Here is a 21,629-nt window from a genome sequence, read left to right on the forward strand (position 1 = left end):
GCTTTCACTAAGAATCCCTATTCTGTGTTCTACAACATTATATATACATACACAGAGTGAATCCTTATTTATGGTCAGTTATGGTGATTGATTATCTGGGAAATTAATTTTGAGATAGAGATAGATGTATTTGACAAGTGCTCTTGAGGACCATGGCTGTGACAAAGAGGAGAGAAGAGGATTGGGCAGAGAGCACTCTGCCTCTATTGCAGTCACAAGAGTATACCGGCAGCGCTGTGTGGGGCTCAGGAGAGTGGCCTGACCCTGAAGTCTTAGCCTGAACTGGAACAAGCAGGAGGCCCAGCCTTAAATTCCCCATTGGCTAAGGACTAGGAACCTGGTCAGAGGACATAAGCTCAGGAGAGTTGAAGGCCCTTGGATCGCATTCCCAGCAGCTGAGAGAACATGTGCCTCAGTCCTGATAACAGAGTGAGTTATACATGATAGTATATTCCACTTCAGCTTTCACAGGCTATGTATGTAGAAGAAACACATGCTGCTCTTAATATAAACCTACAGAGAGAGGTCACTAGGTTATGGAGTTCTTCCCTATAATAAAAAGCATGGTGGAGTTATAAAACCAAGCATGGCCTTACATGCAACTCAGGAAAAGCCACTTATGACCACATAGAAAAAGCCTTGTCCTTGGAAGCTAGGAGCTCGGGATTGATCAAGAATGTTTTCCACATTAGAATGTAGAATTTTGATCTGGCATCAACATAGGTACAACCTGCCCCCACATACACATCCACATTCAAACAGATACATAACCCATCCCACATGCATACACACATACAAATAAATAAGTCTAAAAACAAGGAGGAGTGTGATTGAGGACACCTGACTGACCTCTGACCTTTACACACATATGTACATCCACATATGAAGAAGAATGCACGCATACATTATACCACACATATTCATTAAAATAATCTTACAGGTTTTGTTCCCTTGCAGCGGGTTACAGGCTGAGTTCACCAAAAAGATTAAGCTCATTCTCTTCATTGCAATGTGCAAACCTGGGTATGTTGGCTGGCAAAACAAGGTTCTCTTGTAAACTTTCAGAGGGAAAGCAGGACTCATAGATGATCTATACTCACCAGTCTAATGTTGGAACCATAGCTGAGCTCACTACTAATCAGCAAACTGAAGAATTTAAATATCCTGATCAAAGCAGGCAAGATGGCTCAGTGTCTAGGGGCTTTCAGCCAAGTCTGGTATCCTTACATCAATCCCTGGACCCACGCACAGGAAAGAGTGAACCAACCAACTCTTCTAACCTGCACATTCAGATGACATGTAATACATGTGTACATATGATGTGCACATATATATGTATATATGGGCATATATACATATAAAGATAACATGTTACACACACATACACATACTCACATTCAGAGCATATATAACACATATGTACACGTTCAGCTCTATAAAACTTTTGAGGACCAAAACAATTGGATTTAATTCAAGAAAATAAAAAAGAATAAAATAAAATTTAGAGACTTCTAAATCACACCGGAATGTACAAATTACAAAACAAAGTTCACCCTTTGTGGCCAATGGAATATTTTCATTGACCTTTTTGGTCATGACAAAAAATTGAAACATCCAGAAAAGTGACAATATGAATAACTACCTAGTGTGTTTTCATGCATATTCTGACCTGGAGTGAGGCAAGCCAATCTCGTTTCCTGCCAGCGGAGGATGTTGTCCATCTGTTCTGAGGTTACTGTAACCCTAGGTCCCCTCTGTAATTTTCACCCAGGTAAAAGTGAGATTGACAACAGTTCGCTGAATCAGAACAGTTCATCGAAGCTAGGTGCTTAACTGAGAAAGTACTGGCAACAAGATTGTTCATGTTCCCTTCAAAAGAGGGTGCTTAGGAGTTGACAGGCAAAGTAATAACTCACCACCTTATTAAAAAACAACTAGCCAGTCACCCCTTGTCAGTAAAGCATTTATAAAGCATAAAACATAGCCTCTCATTCCACTCTTCTGACTCAGGTACCTGCAGAGATCACCTCTAAACACCGTTGCCTTGAAAAGCACAAAAAGCAGGGTGTTGTGGCATAGCTGCCCTCCTGTTTTGTTGGGTTATAAACCACATTTATCTGCATTTTCAATAGTCTTCATTTTGGGAGATGTCTCTGCACACATAAAAGATATGCTATAAATAGACTCACCCTGTGGGTTCCTCTGAATTAAACAGTCTCTCTACAGCTACACATAGAGAAAAAGTTTCAGTACCTTACTGTTTTCTACCAGGAAAATACTTCATGTTATTGGAGTAAAATAGACCTGTAATCACCTCTATTGAAGAGTCTGCCACTGAAGCTTTATGAGTAAATGTTCATAACACTGTTTCACTTTTGAATATGAAAAGAGAAACAATGTATAAATGTCCATGATTAGAACACCAGTGCCTGACATTAGTAGAAGTCTGTGTCTGTCACTCCAGCTCAAGGCTACCTACCTCCTTCTGGGAAACATTTCTAAACAGTTTTCTACTATGACTCTCCCTGTTTGAAGTTCAGTGACAACTTCCTGTTGCTCCCTGCATCTAGGCTCTCAATTATACCTGTCTTCTCTGTGAAGTTGGAACCAATCAGAGCTGAGAATCTTAGCATGCTCTTCATCAATAAAATGAACATCAATCAAACTTCCCTCAAAAGATTACTGAAAGGCTTGGTGGGTTAACTGAGCCAAAGTATTTATCACAGGGCTGGCCTCTTAGGCTGTCTAAACTGGAGAGTTATCACTAAAGTATTTATCACAGGGCTGGCCTCTTAGGCTGTCTAAACTGGAGAGTTATCACTAAAGTATTAAAACTGTGTTATAAAACCTAAGTTGTGGTGTCTGTGTGTGTGTGTGTGTGTGTGTGTGTGTGTGTATGTGTGTGTGTTGTGACATAGATCATACATATATGCATACATGAACATGTTAAGGATGAGGTGACACAGTGCCTATAACTGGTTCTTGCTTCCTTGTACTGGGTTTAGACCAGGCATCCAGACAAGTGCTCTACCACGATTACACTTACAGCATCTGACTTCTAAATGGTTCATAGAAAAATATATATTAAAAAAATCACAAAATTAATAACTGGTAAATGAGATGAAACTGAAATAGTATTTGATTCTAATTTCTCACTTATTTGAATGTTTAAAAACAAAACAGTAGGGAAGAGGTAAAGAAGCTTATATGGTTTCCTGCTTAAGTGTTAAACAGAACTTCTTTGTGCACACCCAGATTTTCATCTTTCTTCTGAGGATTCAAACACAGACACACCCAACCTGAGTGAGAAAAGGACAGCTTGTCACCAAGGTAGCACTTTCACAGGTGGTTTGCAAGGTTTCCCATTTTACTCAGGACTTCCTTCTCTTCAAACTTAAACTCCACCCCCACCCTCTTCAAACCTGCCTCTCCCCTGAACCCCTGCCTCTGGCTCTGGCTTGCCTGGATGCTGTTTTGTGATTATGCTGATGAGAAATATTTGAATGCAGCATTGGAATGCATAGTTTTTGTAAAATACAAATTGCAGTCTGCCCTGAAGCACATGAAGAAAACACAAGTCAAATTTCTCTTCACCTCAGGATCTGCTTTCTCAAGACATCCCCATTTGATCATTTGATGTCTTTTAAAAATGGTTTCCCATCCACATTCAACAAGCTTTATTTCTTTTTTGTTCATTTTAAAAGCACATTTTTTTAATCTTTTAAAGATTTATTTTAAGGGCGTGTGTGTGCTTGGTGCATGTGTAAGTGTGTATGCACTCACATGTCCACACGTGCACTCATTGGTCCGTGAGAAGGTAAATCAAGGGTGGTAGATTCTGTGGAACTGGAGTTACAGCCAGTTGTGAGCCACCAAGGTGGGTGCTGGGAATTTAAATCAGGTCCTCTTCCATAACAATACGTGCTCTTCATGTCTGAGCCATCTCTCCACCCCATATTCTCTGACTTGCTGCATTGGATGGGACTTCTACAACAATGAAAAAAATTGGTTGAGAAAAATCCTTAAGTTACTCCTGGTTCCCCGTTAAACTTTGTTTCCATTTATTTACTGATTGGTTGATTGATTGATTGTGCAGATACACATCACAGGTCATGGGAAGCCAGATGGTCAATCTTGGCAGCATGTGCTGCCAACAACCACCCCATTTTCTTTTCCCCTTAGAAATCATATTCTCAGAATTAAGTCCTGTGTCTTTGGACAGTCCTTGCCAAGATGAGCTCTCATCCGTTGCATTTTATCCTCAGTTAGATTTTTTTAATTCCTTAAAGTAAGGACTCTCCCTTCTGCTATATTTTTTGATGACTTAGTCACTGCATTTTTACTGTTTGTGCTTATTGGATGAAAGGGTTAATTAAAAATTACCTTTTCCAGGAAATGGATTCAATTTTTCTGCAGATCAGTCTGGGTGTGCTAGAAGTCCTCGTGATTGTTCTGGAATCATTGCTGTTGGAGGCCAATGCAACAAAAGGAATGTTCTTACTCACACAGCTTTGGGAACAGTAGGCTTGCTGTGGCTGATGATTCGGCAAGTGCTTTATTATAGATTTCCCAATTGAAGATGCACCTGAGAAGCAGGCACCATCCCTGTAGGCTTAAATGACTTCTCACCACCTAGGAACAGGTCCCATCTTAAATTCCTACCTGAGCCAAGTGCATATTCATTTATACAGTTGAAGGCCAGAGTTCACATAAGCCATGCCTTTAGGAAAGACCTACTGAGGCCATGCTAGGCCATAATGAATTTTCCTCAGGGACCTGTAAAGTACTGATTGCTGAATATGTTCATGCAACATTTAATGGTTACTCTGTACCAATCCCTATGGTATTGGTGACAATAAAATCATGAAGGCTACAATCCTTCCTGGCAAAGACTTTATATTCATGGCTTATGTTTGTGAATGATTTTAAAACTTAATTTCAATAACCTCTATTTTTATTGCATATCATTTTACAATGTGCTTACATTTTCAATGTCCTCATATCCTGACAAATCCAACCAGGCCTGAAGATGTAAGTTAAAGGCACATCTAATCCAGATGCTGATCAGCGTAGCCTGTCTTTCCTTCTTCGGGGGTTCTTCTTTTTCCTACCCATTAATCCCTGTTTCAACCCCTAACACTAGAAAGGAGAGAAACACGGAGAGAGGAGAGAGAGAAATTAGGAAAATCTCTGCATCTAAATTGTTTCTTCTTGACCATGCTACTAAAAAACTTCAACCAATCTCATTAAATGAACAACAGCCACCCTCCCCGCCTAAAGGAGCTCTAGCATTTCTATACCCTCTGAAAACTTCCTAGAATTCCAAACATTACACAATTGTAGAAACTATCTACAGCAGGTAAAACCTTGCCTCTGCTAGAGCATGAGGCAAATCATAGTCAGCTGCTGTGGACAGTCCAAAGAGGTTCCACATCCCCACAACTGGAATTAAAATACAAACATAGTCTTATAATATTCCTGTTTTTAAAAAAGAAAACAAAACTGTCACTACAGATCACCATAGCTTATACAACAGTCTACTGTAGAATATCAGTTGCTTGTCCTGGTGGTGCCACGGGTCACTGTGAGCTGCCCCTGCCAACTGCCCAGCACTGGGAGAGAAGAGAGAAGAGCTCTGGGAGAGAAGATTTCATGTTATGAGTCAGAGAAAGTATCATCAGGAATGAAAGTTCAAAGCACAAGATGTATGGAGATCATTTCATTTCTGCTTTGTCTTGTTGAAATGATATTCCATGAACTATCTGAGGTTGTTGTCAAGTGTTCACAACTGAAAGGCACGAAGCAACAGTAAATTTTACCTTTGCTAAAATGCATTGAATCAGTCATAATGGAAGTGAGTCTTTCTAAAGAGCTTCCACAGTATGTCTATTCTGTTTCCTTTATTCCTACAAAAGATAAATGCTGTGACTTTATTAAATAGAGTGTGCTCAGGGTAAGATAAGTAACCCGTAACCCTTGGCTCACTGTGATTCACACAATCCAATGAATTAGGCAGCGCCAGCCATGAAAACTGAATGCATAGCCCCCAGGTTACTGTGAATGGAACCAAGTAATATAACCTGAGTAAACTGATGGTTGCAAATTTCATAAGGACCTGAAGGCCCACTCCCACTTCTTTATAACAGTCTTGTGAAATGCTCTCACCTAAACATCAAAAGGTCGGGATCCACTGGGCTGGAGAAAAAGCAACCTGGTTTGTTTATCCAATGCTTCAGGAACAAAACCCTACAAGATTCCCAAGGTGGGTTTGGTGTCCATTAACTGGCTGCTCTTAGCCACCTTGTTCTCCAAAGCCCATGTGGTTTAGGATGCGGTAGGGTAGACCATGAGCTGCATGTTACTTAAACATTATCTCAGAGGTTGTGGAGTTGACAACTGGGAATCTGTAGGGCAACCCATCAGGCTGATTTCTTCTCCAGGAAGGCGTGGTTTGGCTCTTAGTGTTAGCTGAGGACCAGCCAGATTTTCAAGATGATTTTTCAACGGTTAAAGTGTCCTGATGTGTACATCTAGGAAAGACCCTCACAGCAAGACTTAGATGAATATCTGGGTATTATAGCCTACCCAAGTCAACAGATAAAATATACTGGATACAGCTACTTCAGGAACTGTGAGCTAAAACAAACCCTTCCTCCTCTAAGCTGCTTTCGCCAGTCTATTTTATAATAGAACAGGTATAAAACTAAAGCAATGAGTTTTAACCAGCTTACATCTTATTTAATTTAATCAGGTTAAAATCTTACATATGATGTCAAAGGACATCATAAAGAAAGTAAAAAGAAAATTGAAGGATAATATGCCTAAATTAAACATCTGGTAAGAAAATTGCATTCAGAATGTGTAAAGAATACATACCCCTTGATTTGACAAGATAACCCTGTTTTAAAATAGAAACTACCATATGAAAATATGATCAACATTATTATTCATCAAGGAGAGGTAAATCAAAATCACAGTGAGATACAATCTCATCCCTGCAAAGGTGGCTGAGATAGAAACACAGACAATAACCGATATTGGCAAGGATGTGGAGAAATAAAGTCCCATGAATTACTCAGAGATCCGTAAAGCGGAACAGTGATTTTGGAAAATGGTTTTTCCAATTTCCAAAACATCGAAATATAAGTTCACCCTGCAAATCACTTCCCCAAATCAAAACCACACACACACACACACACACACACACACACACACACACACACACACACACAACTTATAAAAGTTTTTACTTACCATACTTCATAATAGCTAACCAGTGGAAACAGCCCAAAGGTTCAAAAGATGAATGATAAAATGTGGTATACATGCAGTGTGGTAATAAGGAATGAAGTATAAACTAAACCATGGATGGACATTAACATGTCTGTGCTAAGATGCCGTCACAGCAGTCACATGGTATATGATTGCATTTACATGAGAAATCCATGATGAAAACATCTTTAAAGACCAGAAGTGGGTTGGTATATCAGGGGCTGTAGGGATGTGGACTGATACTGCTAAGAGGTATGGGATTTCTTTGGGAAAGATGAAAGTCTTTGAAATCAGTATTGAGCACATGGCTGTGAAAGAACTAATGCCCACTGAATGGCTTATAAGAACAAATTTTGTAGATATGAATTATGACTCAAATCTGTTTGGGAAAAAATGAAGTCTGCATCCTGCTGCAGCTTTATTTTTGTGATGGTTTTCAAAAACGTCAGAAATCCACAAAATTTGAGATTTAAAGTTATTTATCTTTTCTTGAGACACATCTGCTCCTAACAGTTCCCCTTTGGTTGGTTGAACGAAGACTTTGAACATCTCTACCTCCAGGTGAGGCAATACTTTGTGGCTAGGCAGACACTGGACAAAACTGCCTGTTTCATCCCCAGACTGATACTGTCCAGGAAAGGACAAATTATGCAGAGGGGTTGACTGATAAGCCCTGCTGACAAGATGGGGTGATCAGCCCTTTCGAATCTGCATTTCAACAGTCGTTCAGTTGATTTTGGGCCAGAAGGCTGAAGACTTGAGCTCACATGTTGCGAACAGGGGCCTGTGCTAGTGGAGATTTGTCTCTACAACCTCTCAGTTGTGGAAGCCGTGTGAGGCTTCCTATGTGTATAGCTATTTGGTCATTCTGAGATTTCTGACAGGGTTGAAGACTGACTATAGACTCATAGCCTGTCAGGCTGTTTAACTCTGAATATGCATACTTTATTGGATGGTTATCAGATAGTATACAAGCCATCCAAGATATAATATAGATTGTAAGCCTTTCTGAAGCTGGAATGGAAAACCAAAAGTTCTGTTAAACTGATAGAGTGTATATGTATATTTGTGTGTGTGCATATGTTTGTGTGTGTGTGCATATGTGTGTGTGTCTTTATGTGTGTGTGTGTGTGTGTATATATATATATATATATATATATATATATATATATATATATATATATATATATTGCAACCAAAAGTAGATACGATTTACGAGGCTAAGGAGTGCATGAGGACAGGAGCCTGCTATAGAGATCTACTGGGAGGCACACACAAATCATGTCAATTACAGAGGCGAATGCTAGCAATAAATCTTTGAGGTGACAACTGGACCCTATATGGAGGAATTAGAGAAAGGGTTAAAAGAGCTGAAGGGACTTGCAACCCCATAAGAACAACAATGCCAACCAACAAGAGCTCCCAGGGATTTAACCACTACCCAAGGACTATACATGTACCGACCCATGATCCAAATGCTTATGTAGTAAAGCATGGTCTTATTGTGCACAAATAGAAGGAGAAATGATTGGTCTTGTTTAGGTTGGACCCCCAGTGTAGGGGAATGTCAGAGGTAGGGAAAGGGGGTCAATGGGAAGGGAACACGTTATAGAAGAAGGGGAGTGCCTGGTATAAGGGGACTTATTTCTGGGAAAACAGGAAAGTGAATGAAATTGAATAACATTTCAAATGGAAAGGAAAAAATATCCAAGAACAAAACAAAACAACAAAATAAAACAAAAAACAAAAATCGCATTTACAGCTTAAAAAAAAAAAAGCCACAATCAGGAAACACAGAATTCTATGCCTTTGGATTTCTTCAAATAATTTCGGGATCCAGTTCAGATCTGGGTCCAGGCTGGAACAATTAGGTTCCTGCCTATGTATCTGGAGGCACTGTCCAGTTTCCTCTTGGGCCAGGAATGTGGGCAGAGGTGGGCAGAAGTGGCGTTCTGTCCTGTGGTAAGGATCGTCCAAATTTCTGGGTGTTCTGCTCTCTCCAAAACAAAATTTGGGTGCTGGCTTCCTGATTGCTTTTAATCTCCCTTATCCCATGTTTTTATTTCCTGGGAAATATTACAGAAAACCTGATGTATATCCCATTAATTTATTTAACACTGTCATCCACAAAAGAGCATAATTAAGTGGTACCTAAATATTTGACAACAAAGATTGCATGATGAACATGGTATTCACAGAGTTGGCAACACAGTCTACAGAGAAAGAATAATTGCCTTTGTATCTCAGTCTGACTGAGAAGTAATTATGATGCCCAGTTCTGAATGCCCTCCCTGACAGCTGTGGGACTTCAGATGGTGACACCACACCTCAATAAAGGAGGTTCTTAAGAGTGAAGAGTTTGAGATCACTGTTTTATTTAAGAGAATACATCCAATATACTCAATTGTAACCAGATGCACATAGGAAATGTATACAGTTTATATCCTTATCAAAATAGTGAATCAACTGCAAGAATAAAACAAAAACAAATAACAAACTTTCAAATGAATACAAGAAAAACCAAAGAACCAAAATAATCAAAACTCCAACCAAAATCTAAACAGAGGAATTGTGCTAAACATTCTTTTGCTGCTCATTTTGCAGAACAGACTTATAGCCTGTGGTTGACCTTGGCACATAGTAGACAAGCAGTTACTGATGGTAATAATCTTTTCAAGCGGAATGTAAGGAGGTCTCTTCTGTTGGAGTGGGGTATGAAGGACAAGGCCATCCAATACCAAATATAAAATACATTACAGTCTTGGTCTCAACATATTTCCAAGGTTCTGGACTGATCTCCTTGAAATTCTTCTGGATGACCTATCAGGACAAGTACAAAATTGGATGGGTAGACTCTTCCTAGATGCCCACCATCTCTTAATTGATGTGCATCAGCTCTTCTCAGAGTCCCTCCAAATGTGCACTCTTTCTGGGGAGAGGTGAGATGAAAGGACAGTCTATTCAATCCAAAGAAATCAAACTAAAGGAGGAAAATGCAGGCCACTATTGCGATGGATAGTAGGGATGAGATGCTATAGTGGTGTATTTGCTGTGCACATTTAGTACTACTCCTGTAGCACTTCTCTCCAAGGGAGAACTTGTCCTGGTCTGTACCATGTTTGACTTTCTGTTGGAGAATTTCAGACCTAGCAGAGCAAGGGAAAAAGGGGTTACTGAGGGATTGTCTATTCAGCTCTCCCTAAAACAGCAGCTCTATTCACTTGGACAATCCAGCATGACCTGTCAGCTGAGGTCATTCCCTGCATCCCCAAGTGTCATAGAGTACCTGGGCTTGGATTTATATCTCAGCTTTTAAAAACTGCTAGAAACTGGACTGTGAACTACACACTGTACTAGTATTAAAAGAAAAATTAGCATATTTTTCAAAGGTCCGGGTATATTATGTTGAATAATAACATTGTAACTATGTCTGAACCTGAGTTAAAGAGAGATATGACCAACCTAGAATACAGTTTGGATGCATTAGAGAGAACCTGACTAGAATTGAAGGGAAGATTACGATTATTTTGGCAGTGAAGGAACCTGCGTACGTTCCATTTGTAACCGCTCTATCTGCAAATACACAGAAAAACCATCTCACATCAAATCCATGGGCACTGCATAGATACTGTTATCACTGAGAATGTTCTCCATGCATATCTTCCAAGCATACACATGGAACATTAAAGGTGATTGTGATGTAGAAACATAACAGCACACCTGTAAGACTATCATTATTGTAATGCAATTTGTGAGAGGACAGAAGAGAAAATATCCCCAGATCTTATCAGAGAGTTCACAGGAAGAAAGAAGTACAAAATACGAAGAAAACCTGAGGATCATACATATTGTTCCATGAACAAAATTCACATAAACTATTCCAGAATAATACTCTGAGTAGTTCTTTAGCTGCCTGAGGCTGAAAACCATGTCAGTGGTCAGCCACCCAAAAAGGATAGTTGTATAGGGACAGGAAATCCAATTGGCTACTTTCTGCCAGCCTGTGTTCCTACCTGATCTCAAAGATATCTGAATGCTTCTGCATTGTTTCTCCCAAGTCACTTTCCTGAGTGATCAGTTCTTTCTGCTTCAGAGTGTCCTGCATTCTTTCCTCTAATCCTTCCTTATTCTGGTCATCAGATGAGTGTACTGTCAATGGATCCATGCATGCATGTGTGCACACACAAACACATGCACAGACACACTAATACCAACTCTCAAACACACAAGACAGTTGTGTTCACACAATATAAGCATAGTACAATGCAGTCAAGTGTTTACTTTCCCAGTTAATCTTTAATGTAATGATTCCCCAGGATACTCTGGAAGCATAAAAACAAATGTTGAGTGGGATATGTACATAGTGGCCGTAGCCTATACACAGCTCAGTCAGTGATGTATTGTCATCTCATAAAATGACATAGAATTCAGGTTCTTGCGTATTGCCCAATCTGGCTTATCAAGTTCCCAAGGCTGTGTAGAGCAGGTTGTTTCCCAGCAAAGAATCATATATTGGTGGTGGACTAGACTTTTGTTCTTGTTCACTGTTTCAGACTTTCCCCAAAGTGTGCAGCTTCTTTTAATAGGAGCTCTCATTACCACAGCCTGACTGACTTCATGCCCAAAGCTATGCCCCCAGAATCATAGGAAATCTCCATATCCAGAATCCAAATGAACAATTTTTCTCCCTATAATGTGATTGTGTCACAGATATTTGGGTTAAGTAAGTAAATGCTTACATGGATTTTCTTACACTGAATCATAATCCATTGAAGGACTCCAACCTATGTTGCATTTTCCCTCCTTGGCTGATGGACATCTGGAGAGTTTCTCCTTCAGGGCTACACTGGGGATCACTACAACCCTTATGTGCCCTAGTTGCAATGGCAACACCTCCTCCTTGTCGTGGAATCTCTGTGTCAACTAAAACTTCTATTCCACTTTATGAACATGGCTTCTCATAGGCCTACCTGTTCTTACACTCCCAGACCCATCTGAAGGTCCTCATTTCTCCTAACCCCATTGAGGCTGAACTTTACTCAGAAAAAATGATTTTGATTACCAGCACTTGCAGAATGCTACACAGATAACATAGGGGGGTGCTTTAGATTATTTGTGCACCTAAAGGGGCTCCTGAAACTGCCCTGTTCTTGTACCACAGCATAGCTATGGAACTTTTGCTGGATGACGATACAACTCCAAGCAACTCAGATTCTCAATGAATAAAGTCCAAGCCAAACTCCCAGCTGAAGTTGTAACTGTGCCAAGATAGCTGGAAAGAAATGGTAACAGGCAATTTGGAAACCAACCTTGGAGAAGACACAGTGAGTGACATAAACTTCCAGTCACCTTTCACAATTAGTGAAGAAAAGAGAAGGAACATAAACTCATGGACTTTATAGAGAAGCCTTGCCCTTACCTCCCTGTATTCCATTCCTTTGATGTGCTCCAAAGGATTTCAATACAGATCAGTAGTTTTGCCCCTAATCACTTGAAAATCTAAATTTACAGGTGTTTATATGCCATTTCGGGGGGGTTGCTTTCTAAAGGACTTTATTGTCCTACTTCTATACCATAATAAAAAGGGACCTGCAAGTTCCAGGACTGTACCATTTGTTAACACTGTGAAACACGACTCACTTGAACATATTTTCCACCCTCCCCCAGACTTCATAAGATAAACATGTTACAATTTTTTGAAAACTGAATAAATTACTAACTTAAGGGTCCTTTTGCTGTATAGAGCTAGATGGAGATGGCAAATGATTAGGTAGCTGCATTTCATGTTTCATGGATGTAAAGTGAAAACTTAGAGTACTTTTCTCATTAAACGTGGAAATAGAGGGAAACACAGGTTCACTGCTGCACAAACATGAACAAACACACACACATTCACACACTTACACATGCACACACAAACACACAAACACAAACACACACACATCCACACACACTGACAAATGAAAACTTTGCTTTTATGCAGCATATTTCCGTTGAGTGAGGAATTAGTGGGAGCTACGCTGTGTACAAGTCTTTTAGACTCAAGCAGGCTGTGCTGCCCTGGCCTGTACTCATTTCCACTTCAGGAAACCTTTCTATGCAGATACTTGGCTGGTCCTACAAGTAAGTTACATGTTCTGCGCAGATAGCCTAAACAACACAACATCAACTTCCCAAGAGAGAGATTTCTAGGAAAAGACTCCATCAAGCTCTATGTTGACTCTTCGTAGGCCCCTCACTAACACTACCCTGTTTCCTTCATAGAAGACTTTGAAAACATCAGAAGAAGACAGTGACTTATAGTCACTTACCAGGAACTTTTCATCACATTAGAGTTCAGGTGATATTAAAACAACCTCAATGGCAGTCAGAAAAAGGCTAGAGAAATAACCTACACTGACTTTTCTGAAATGCAGCACTGTGTAAAATATTGTGAGGGAATCTATTCCTGAAAGAATACCATGCCCATGACATAGTCAGCAAAACAATGTCGGCCGAGGGATGCACTACAGGATTCCATGCATGATTGTCAGCGCCAGCACCGACACAGTACCGAGAATCGGGCAAAAGCCTACGGGATGAAAGAAACACACATACACACACACAGGTTATCGTGTCAAGCCAGGAGAGGAAGAGAGAGGAAGAGAGATAGAGATAGAGAGAGAGAGAGACAGAGAGAGAGACAGAGACAGAGGAAGAGTGGAAGATCGAGAGTGAGGAAGAAGAGTGAGAATCTCCTGTAGCTTTATTCACCACTTATATACCCAAGTCTCCAGGTAGAAAATAACTGGGAAGCACAGTGGGAAACCCTGGCTCGTGACTACCTGGCTCATGACTTCGGTAACAAAAGACCGACTAGGAGACCTGAATTAATTAGGGAGAAATCCAAGAAGATCAGCCTGAATCTCAAGGATAAAGGCTGAGGAAGCAAAAGGCAGAAGTAAATTGACCACCACCCAGGTGTGGTCCAGGTGTGTCGGTTCCACATGCATCAGCCGGGCTCAGCAGAGGTCATGCAGTAGAGACACCGGGTGTTTACTACTTGGTCTTTTCTTCCTGTGTCGTAAACACATGGGAGAGGCCTCTGTCCAACAATCCCATGACTTTTACTGTGGCCATGCAGTTACAAAGCAGCCAGGCCCAAATCCAATATGGCTTACTGCATCTCCCCCGTTATTCTTTTATAAAAGACCATTAGGTGGAAGTAGTGGTCTGAGAGAGATCAGACATGCCTCACAGAGTGCTCAGCTCGGCCATGGAGAGCCACTCTTGCAGTTAGGACTGCAACCCAATGGCTATGAATGAACTTATGCTGTAACACTCCGTTCTGGGCTATACGTGTGTGTTTATTGGGGGAGAAACTGGGCAGAGGAGCATTTGACCGGCCCGTACATTTAAACGGGATGTAGCCACCTCTGTCTTAGGATCGACCTCTCAAACCCGAGCCTTATCCGTCATAGGATCACCTTGTTGCCCCCAAGGTTCCTGTCTTAGATTGGTCAAGGGTCAGAGGAAGTTGCCCGTCCCTGAGGATACCTACATTGGATCATCCTCTCATTCCTCTTACTTTACCCCAGGGGCGAAAGAGCAGGGGCCAGATGGCATTAATTTAAGAGATTGTGGAAGTTGAGCCTCTCCCGATAAGTAGTGGGCACCTCATCTGGTTCTCCTCAGCTGCTACCACCAAGGGCCGTAGTCAAGCCGCTCCTATAATAAAATTTAGAATTCCCAATTGTTAGCAACTACTCCAGAAAGTTCACCCACTGTGCTTGCCTAACAATAGATTGGGGGAGGGTAACTCCAGACACTGCAGACACAATGGCTGCAGCAGTAATGGCTGCTACAATAGCAGCGAAAATGCCAAGGTCTTTCCCAGGACAGTTCAGGATCGGTCATTCTTCTCTGGAACAACCAGCAGACAATGGAACCATTTCTGAGATCTGCACAACCAGGGCAGAGTTCCCCAGTCCACAGCAGCTTCACACAGATGGCATTCCTGTGAAGCTACAGACTGCAAGATAACAACACCAGTCAAGGCAGCAAGAGTCACCAGGGGAATGAGGGAGGCAGGGGTAACAGCTGGAGTCCAGTCTTCTCCAGCAATCAGCAGTGCACAGAGGGTTGGAACGCAGGCCGCAGTGGGACGGGACACAATGACTGCAGCAACACCAGAATTTCTGTGATGACAAAAAATGAGGGGGAATCCTCCGTCTTCCTCTAAGGGCACAGGAATGACTCCAGGAACCCGAACCATGAGAGCTGAATCTTCATGCTCCCAGGATCAGCATGTCTCACCAGCCACTCAGGCAGCTGGCACACTCCTGTAGCATCCTGTAGAAAAAACACAAAGATTCCCGCTTCCCCATATAAAATACCTGGACAGAATCATGCCAATATGTGGATCTTTCTATTTCACCTAGGCAGAAGTATGCCTAGTTGTATGGTGCCATAAACCTTGGCATTCAAATTTTAAAATTGAAATAAAAAGAGTATTATTTAGCATACAGGGATAACTCCCCCTTTTTATTTATTGAAATTTTGTTAAAATATTATTTATTAAGATAAGTCCTCGAGGATTAAATTGAGGACACTGAGCACTTGTATTTATAAATTGACTTGTTTACCAAATTATTGTTTTGGTGATATAAAGAATGATATTTTTTTGACTAATTGTTTCTATGTAAGGCCTATAATCTGCCTGGTATCATTGTCCTCCCTTGCTAAGGGGTCCAGGCAATCCAGTTTGAGTTCTTAAACGGCCTATAAAGGAACAGTACTTAGTGCTCTTAACCACTAAGCCATCTCTCCAGCCCCTCACCAGCTTTATTTGCCTAAACATAAGCATTAATTAGAAATGTCAAATCCTGTAAACAAGGTCCAGATTTAGCCTTATTTAGAAATCCCTGAGTTGGCAGGGTGAGGCTGGGCATTGAAAGTAAGCAAGTGGAGTCTTCCTCTTTTCGTGAGGGTGTGTTAGCAACTCCATTACCATTTTCAAAGAGCTGGGTCTACGGTTTTGTTTAGTTCTCTGAGCCAGAGCACTGAAAGGACAGTGAGTTGTCAAGACAATTTACACTGAAATCATCACTCATTGATTTCATATAGAAAACTTGCCTCTAGTAAAGTATTAAGTAATTGAAATCAATTGTAAACCACAAGCCACACATTGGCTATCTGTATATGAATTGAAAGCTTGATTTTTTAACATTTAAAAACAGTGGCTACAGCACGTAATCTAATAATCTGTGCTGAAGCAGCGGAAACTCAAGAGAATAAACAAGTGATCCAATCATAAATGTAGCCTTTTCATTAGATGAAACACCTATAAATACAGTAAGTGCATTTTCTATGGGTTGCATGAAGAAATTTACAGTAAATCCAAAAGCATGCAAAGAGTAAAATTATCAATTTTGCCTGAAAAATTTGTATAAGTGATAGGCCAAATATCAGTATTTTGTAATAACCAATTTGATTGATGTTTGAATAAGGTATGTTTCACCAGGTTTCTTTTTAAAATACTTCCATGACTCTAGCCTACAATTCTGTATTAACACAACTGAAGCTTTATCTCCAATGAGGAAAACAAAGTTAAGTCCTCTGGTAAGGTGAGGTACTTTGGCAATTAACATATCCTTAGAAGCTTAAAATTAGTTTTAAATATTCTTTTCTGGAGTAGTGTAACAGCTATTCCCCAAATATTAAAGCTCATTTTGAGAGCAAAGATTTGTAGTAAAAATTTCCATATACACTGAAAGATTTAAAGTTCTAACTTTTTACATTGAAGAAGCGACAAAATTACATAATACAAGGCTGTCAGCAATCCTCTAAATCTATGTTGAAATGGCGGTTGAAGTAAGCAAACAGGCTGTAATGCTCTCACAAGTTCTAAAACCTCATCAATCCTTTGTAAATCTTGTAAAAATCTCTACCTGTTTGATTTTTTTCTCAATTATAAATAAGTTTGAGTTAGTCAATGTAACACTGGCAATTCTTAATCACAATCCTTAAATTCTCCTTGAAACACCAGAGCACAACCACAACTTTGGGAAGTCACCAGAGCTCTGAGTACATGACTAGGCAGCTGTCCTTGGGGCAGTGGAATTAGCATTAAAATACAGATAACTTCAGGGCAAACCACAACTTTAGAAAGCAAAACTCAACCTCTAACAATCTAGTCTCCAAAATCCAGTCTCCAAAACACCGAGTCTATCCTTCATGCTACAAAGTTTGACTGCCAATTCCTACATATGAGTGCACGATGGTGCGGTCTCCAATACCTCAACAAAGAGACATTGTCCTAAATTCTTTTAGAAGCCTGGTTTCTAGAATAAGAGTTCCATAAAAATATTTTCTCAATTTAGACCTATTTCCCTAGGTTGGCTCAGGCCGCATGTTGTCTAGAATGACTTTATCCAAATTACCAGCTTTATGTCAACTTTTTGTTACTGACATTATACCTTTTTAACCATATCCTATAACTTAAAAGCCAATAGTCTATAACCAAGGCATGTAGAGCATATTTATACATTTAAAACCAATAAGAAACAAAATTGAAGTGGCTACACATATCTTTAATATTTAGACCAAGCACCATTTTTACTTTTTCTAGCTGTAATATTAAGAGATGCACCTTGTCACCTGCTAAGAATAAGTCAGGGATTTTTCTAAGAGAAACAACCATCCGCTCCCTTAACATAGAAGCTGAGGAGCTGCTGGCGCCTTTAAGATCAGCTCATGTAGACGCTCACCCCCGGGCAGCTTCTCCAGCTGACCTATGCTCCTAGCTACAGGTGCAGGGCTCTAAAGGCCGATTGAAACTGCTTTTTATTCATTTTTTCCTTTTTGAAATGAGTTAAAACCAAATCAAGATGTGAACGATTGACAGATAAAGTTTTTACCATTTTTTCTTTTGAACATGAAACATAAAACATTTAAACAAGAGAAACAAAAACCACAGACATAAACTGACAGACATGGACAGCTTGGTGCACCAAGGACAGACAATAGACATAAAGGGAAAAAACTAGATGGTGTCCCACCGAAGGGACTCACATATCCTACCTATGGAACCCAGAACCAGAAATAAGCATTTCTCCAATAGGAGCCAGCAGAGAGGCAGGACGTCTCCTGCTTTCCCTCTGTTCCTAGGAGAGCTCTGAAAAGGTTTTTCTCTTTCTCCAAAGCAACCGCGGATAGTCCGGGAGGACTGTTTTTCCCAAACCCATTCTCTCTCATGTCTAGGGTGTAAACTATCTCTAGACAGGGTCCAAAGACTAAAATAAAACTCTAACAGAACGCAAATGCAAAAACACTTTACCGTTACCTTGTCCCTTTTTTATGACAAGATTTACTGAGGCTAGCCCAAATCATCCAGGCCTTTTCTGGCCCATCTTACCCCAATCCGTCCCTTCTCCTATGCCGGCCGGGCTCCAGGGACGTCCCGTAGGTGGTACCCCTTTCTTCTCCAATCTCAGTGGGACCTCCATTTGTCGGCGCCAGCACCGACACTGTACCGAGAATCGGGCGAAAGCCTACGGGATGAAAGAAACACACATACACACACACAGGTTATCGTGTCAAGCCAGGAGAGGAAGAGAGAGGAAGATATATATATATATATATATATATAGATAGATAGATAGATAGATAGATAGATAGATATAGATATAGATATATATTAGAGAGAGAGAGAGACAGAGACAGAGACAGAGAAAGAGTGGAAGATCGAGAGTGAGGAAGAAGAGTGAGAGTCTCCTGTAGCTTCATTCACCACTTATATACCCAAGTCTCCAGGTAGAAAATAACTGGGAAGCACAGTGGGAAACCCTGGCTCATGACTACCTGGCTCATGACTTCGGTAACAAAAGACCGACTAGGAGACCTGAATTAATTAGGGAGAAATCCAAGAAGATCAGCCCAAATCTCAAGGATAAAGGCTGAGGAAGCAAAAGGCAGAAGTAAATTGACCACCACCCAGGTGTGGTCCAGGTGTGTCGGTTCCACATGCATCAGCCGGGCTCAGCAGAGGTCATGCAGTGGAGACACCGGGTGTTTACTACTTGGTCTTTTCTTCCTGTGTCGTAAACACATGGGAGAGGCCTCTGTCCAACAATCCCATGACTTTTACTGTGGCCATGCAGTTACAAAGCAGCCAGGCCCAAATCCAATATGGTTCACTACACATGATCATGGTGAAGCCAATGAGACACACCAGAATCTTCCAGGGGGATACCTCTATTCAGGTAAAGTGAAGGAATCTAATCCATATTTTTAAAATAGCTGGATGGTTTAAGGGTGTGTTGAGACAAATAAGGGAAGGGGCTCCTCCTGGAACAGGACAAGTGATGCAAAGATAGCTTTCCGGCACAAAACAGAAAGCTTCATGTTTGTGGAGAGATCTAGCTCAAATGACTAAGGTAGAGAATGACTGGACAAAATCACATGTCATTAACTGGCCTCCCCACATGCCCCTGAAGATGCAGGTCCTCACAGCAATGCACCTTTCTTAGTGAGAATTGGGGGTATATATGAATAACTTTGTTCTTGAAGTCACAACTCGGGGCTGGGGATTTAGCTCAGCGGTAGAGCGCTTGCCTAGGGAGCACAAGGCCCTGGGTTCGGTCCCCAGCTCCGAAAAAAAAAAAAAAAAAAAAAAAGAAGTCACAACTCTAATGCCTACCCTCAGCCTTTGAGAAACCTTTTCCACATCCCTGCTCTTCTAACCAGCTTCAGGTTGTAAGGCCCAGATATGAACTCTCCAGGAGCCCTCAAATGAGATAGAAATGACAGGCTGCTACTCAGACTCTGTCAGTTATCCAAGATCTATAAAGCATGAAGGCACCATCTTCATATACGGGGAGAAAGGGGGAGGAAGAACAAAATCACAATAAACACCATCTCTTTGGCATTTCCACCATTCTCTCCTCCTTACAAACTATTTAATTCCTGGATTCTCACACGATCTCTGTTAAGAAAATGAGCTCTGGGCTTTTTCTTCATCCCTCAAAGCCCTGTGCAAGTCTAAAGAGAAGCTCCCACATAGCACCCTCCACACATAATGACATGTAGTGTTGTGATGTGTGATCAACCTATCTTCCTATTAAACTGCAGATTCTCGAAGAGCAGGAGCATTTGTTTTACAAACATGCAGTTTCTTGAAAAAGGGCTATCTCCACAGAAAGCCTTGTAAATTTTCATATAAATGAACACTTGGATGCGACCTAGGTCAGTCAATAGACAGTTACAACAGTTTGTCAATGTTTATGGTGAACACGAGGACAACCTGAACCTGAGACCTAACCCTACCTACTGTTGCTTGGCACTGGGGACACAGATGTTCATTCTGGACTCTTCACAGAACCCCTTTGCCTCCAAATAGGATGCTGGCAGTTCAGACTGCTCCACCAGCAGTTCTCTGTTCTCATTCAGCAAAATCTGTATATGGTTCTTCAATTGAGTTTGTTCACACAGGAGCTGGGAGTGCCTGATGCTGAACCAGAAACAAAAAATGGTAAATCCCAGCCAGCTTCTATTTGCCTATCACTCTTGCCAGTACAATCATTACTTCAAGCATCCTCATCCCCAGATATCCCCAGAATAAAAGTATACAAGTTAGCACCAATTACAGGAGGTCAAGTCCAGAATCCACATTCCACATGAATCAAAGTACTTCTGAAAATCCTGACACTAAGAGAGTTTATATGAATCAAGGAAGAAGAAATGGTCCATATGGGTGCTTATATGTCCATGGTATGCTAAAACCATCTTCACATAGTGGGGAAATCACCTCTGAGGGGTAATTGAAGACCCAATAGCTATACAATCTTTCCATGTGTTTCTCATGGATCACAGATCTTTAAATCTCCTGTCAGAGACCTAGAGGTTCACAGTTGATTGATATTCCCATCATGGTGCGAACCTCTTCTATGTAGAGGATCATTAATGTGGAAAACAACAATTGGAGGGTCTTAAACACTCTTCACAGGTAGGACAACTGAGTCCAAGAGCTACAAATCTAAGACCCTTGCCAGGAGGCAGGTTTCTTGTTAAGAGTCAGACACTACAGAACCAGAGCCCTGACTTTTGTTCAAAGTCTTACAGGACAGAAGCATTCCCTGCCTAGTGCTGGGTTCTCATCTCTGTCAGTGACTCACCGGTAGAAACTGTTCACTCATATGAGCTCCTTGTACCTCTCCATGGCATCACTTATTGAGTTGGTTATCATTTGCATAGCCGTCATTCTCATCGCATGTTCAGATTGAAGTATTGGCAATTAAACATCCAGCCTGTGTTAGGGCATGGCCCAAGGAACAAATAACCATTTGAACCCATGATTTCAGAATTAGGTGAAATGTAAA

At 40.9% G+C, this 21,629-nt stretch overlaps 1 pseudogene; it reads left to right on the top strand.

Moving 5' to 3' along the window:
- Nucleotides 1-21,629, top strand: part of LOC134486030 (nidogen-2-like) — an 809,359-nt pseudogene that overhangs the window by 655,000 nt on the left and 132,730 nt on the right.

The sequence above is a fragment of the Rattus norvegicus genome, chromosome 3 (assembly GCF_036323735.1).
Source record: "Rattus norvegicus strain BN/NHsdMcwi chromosome 3, GRCr8, whole genome shotgun sequence".
In the NCBI taxonomy this organism is placed as follows: domain Eukaryota; kingdom Metazoa; phylum Chordata; class Mammalia; order Rodentia; family Muridae; genus Rattus; species Rattus norvegicus.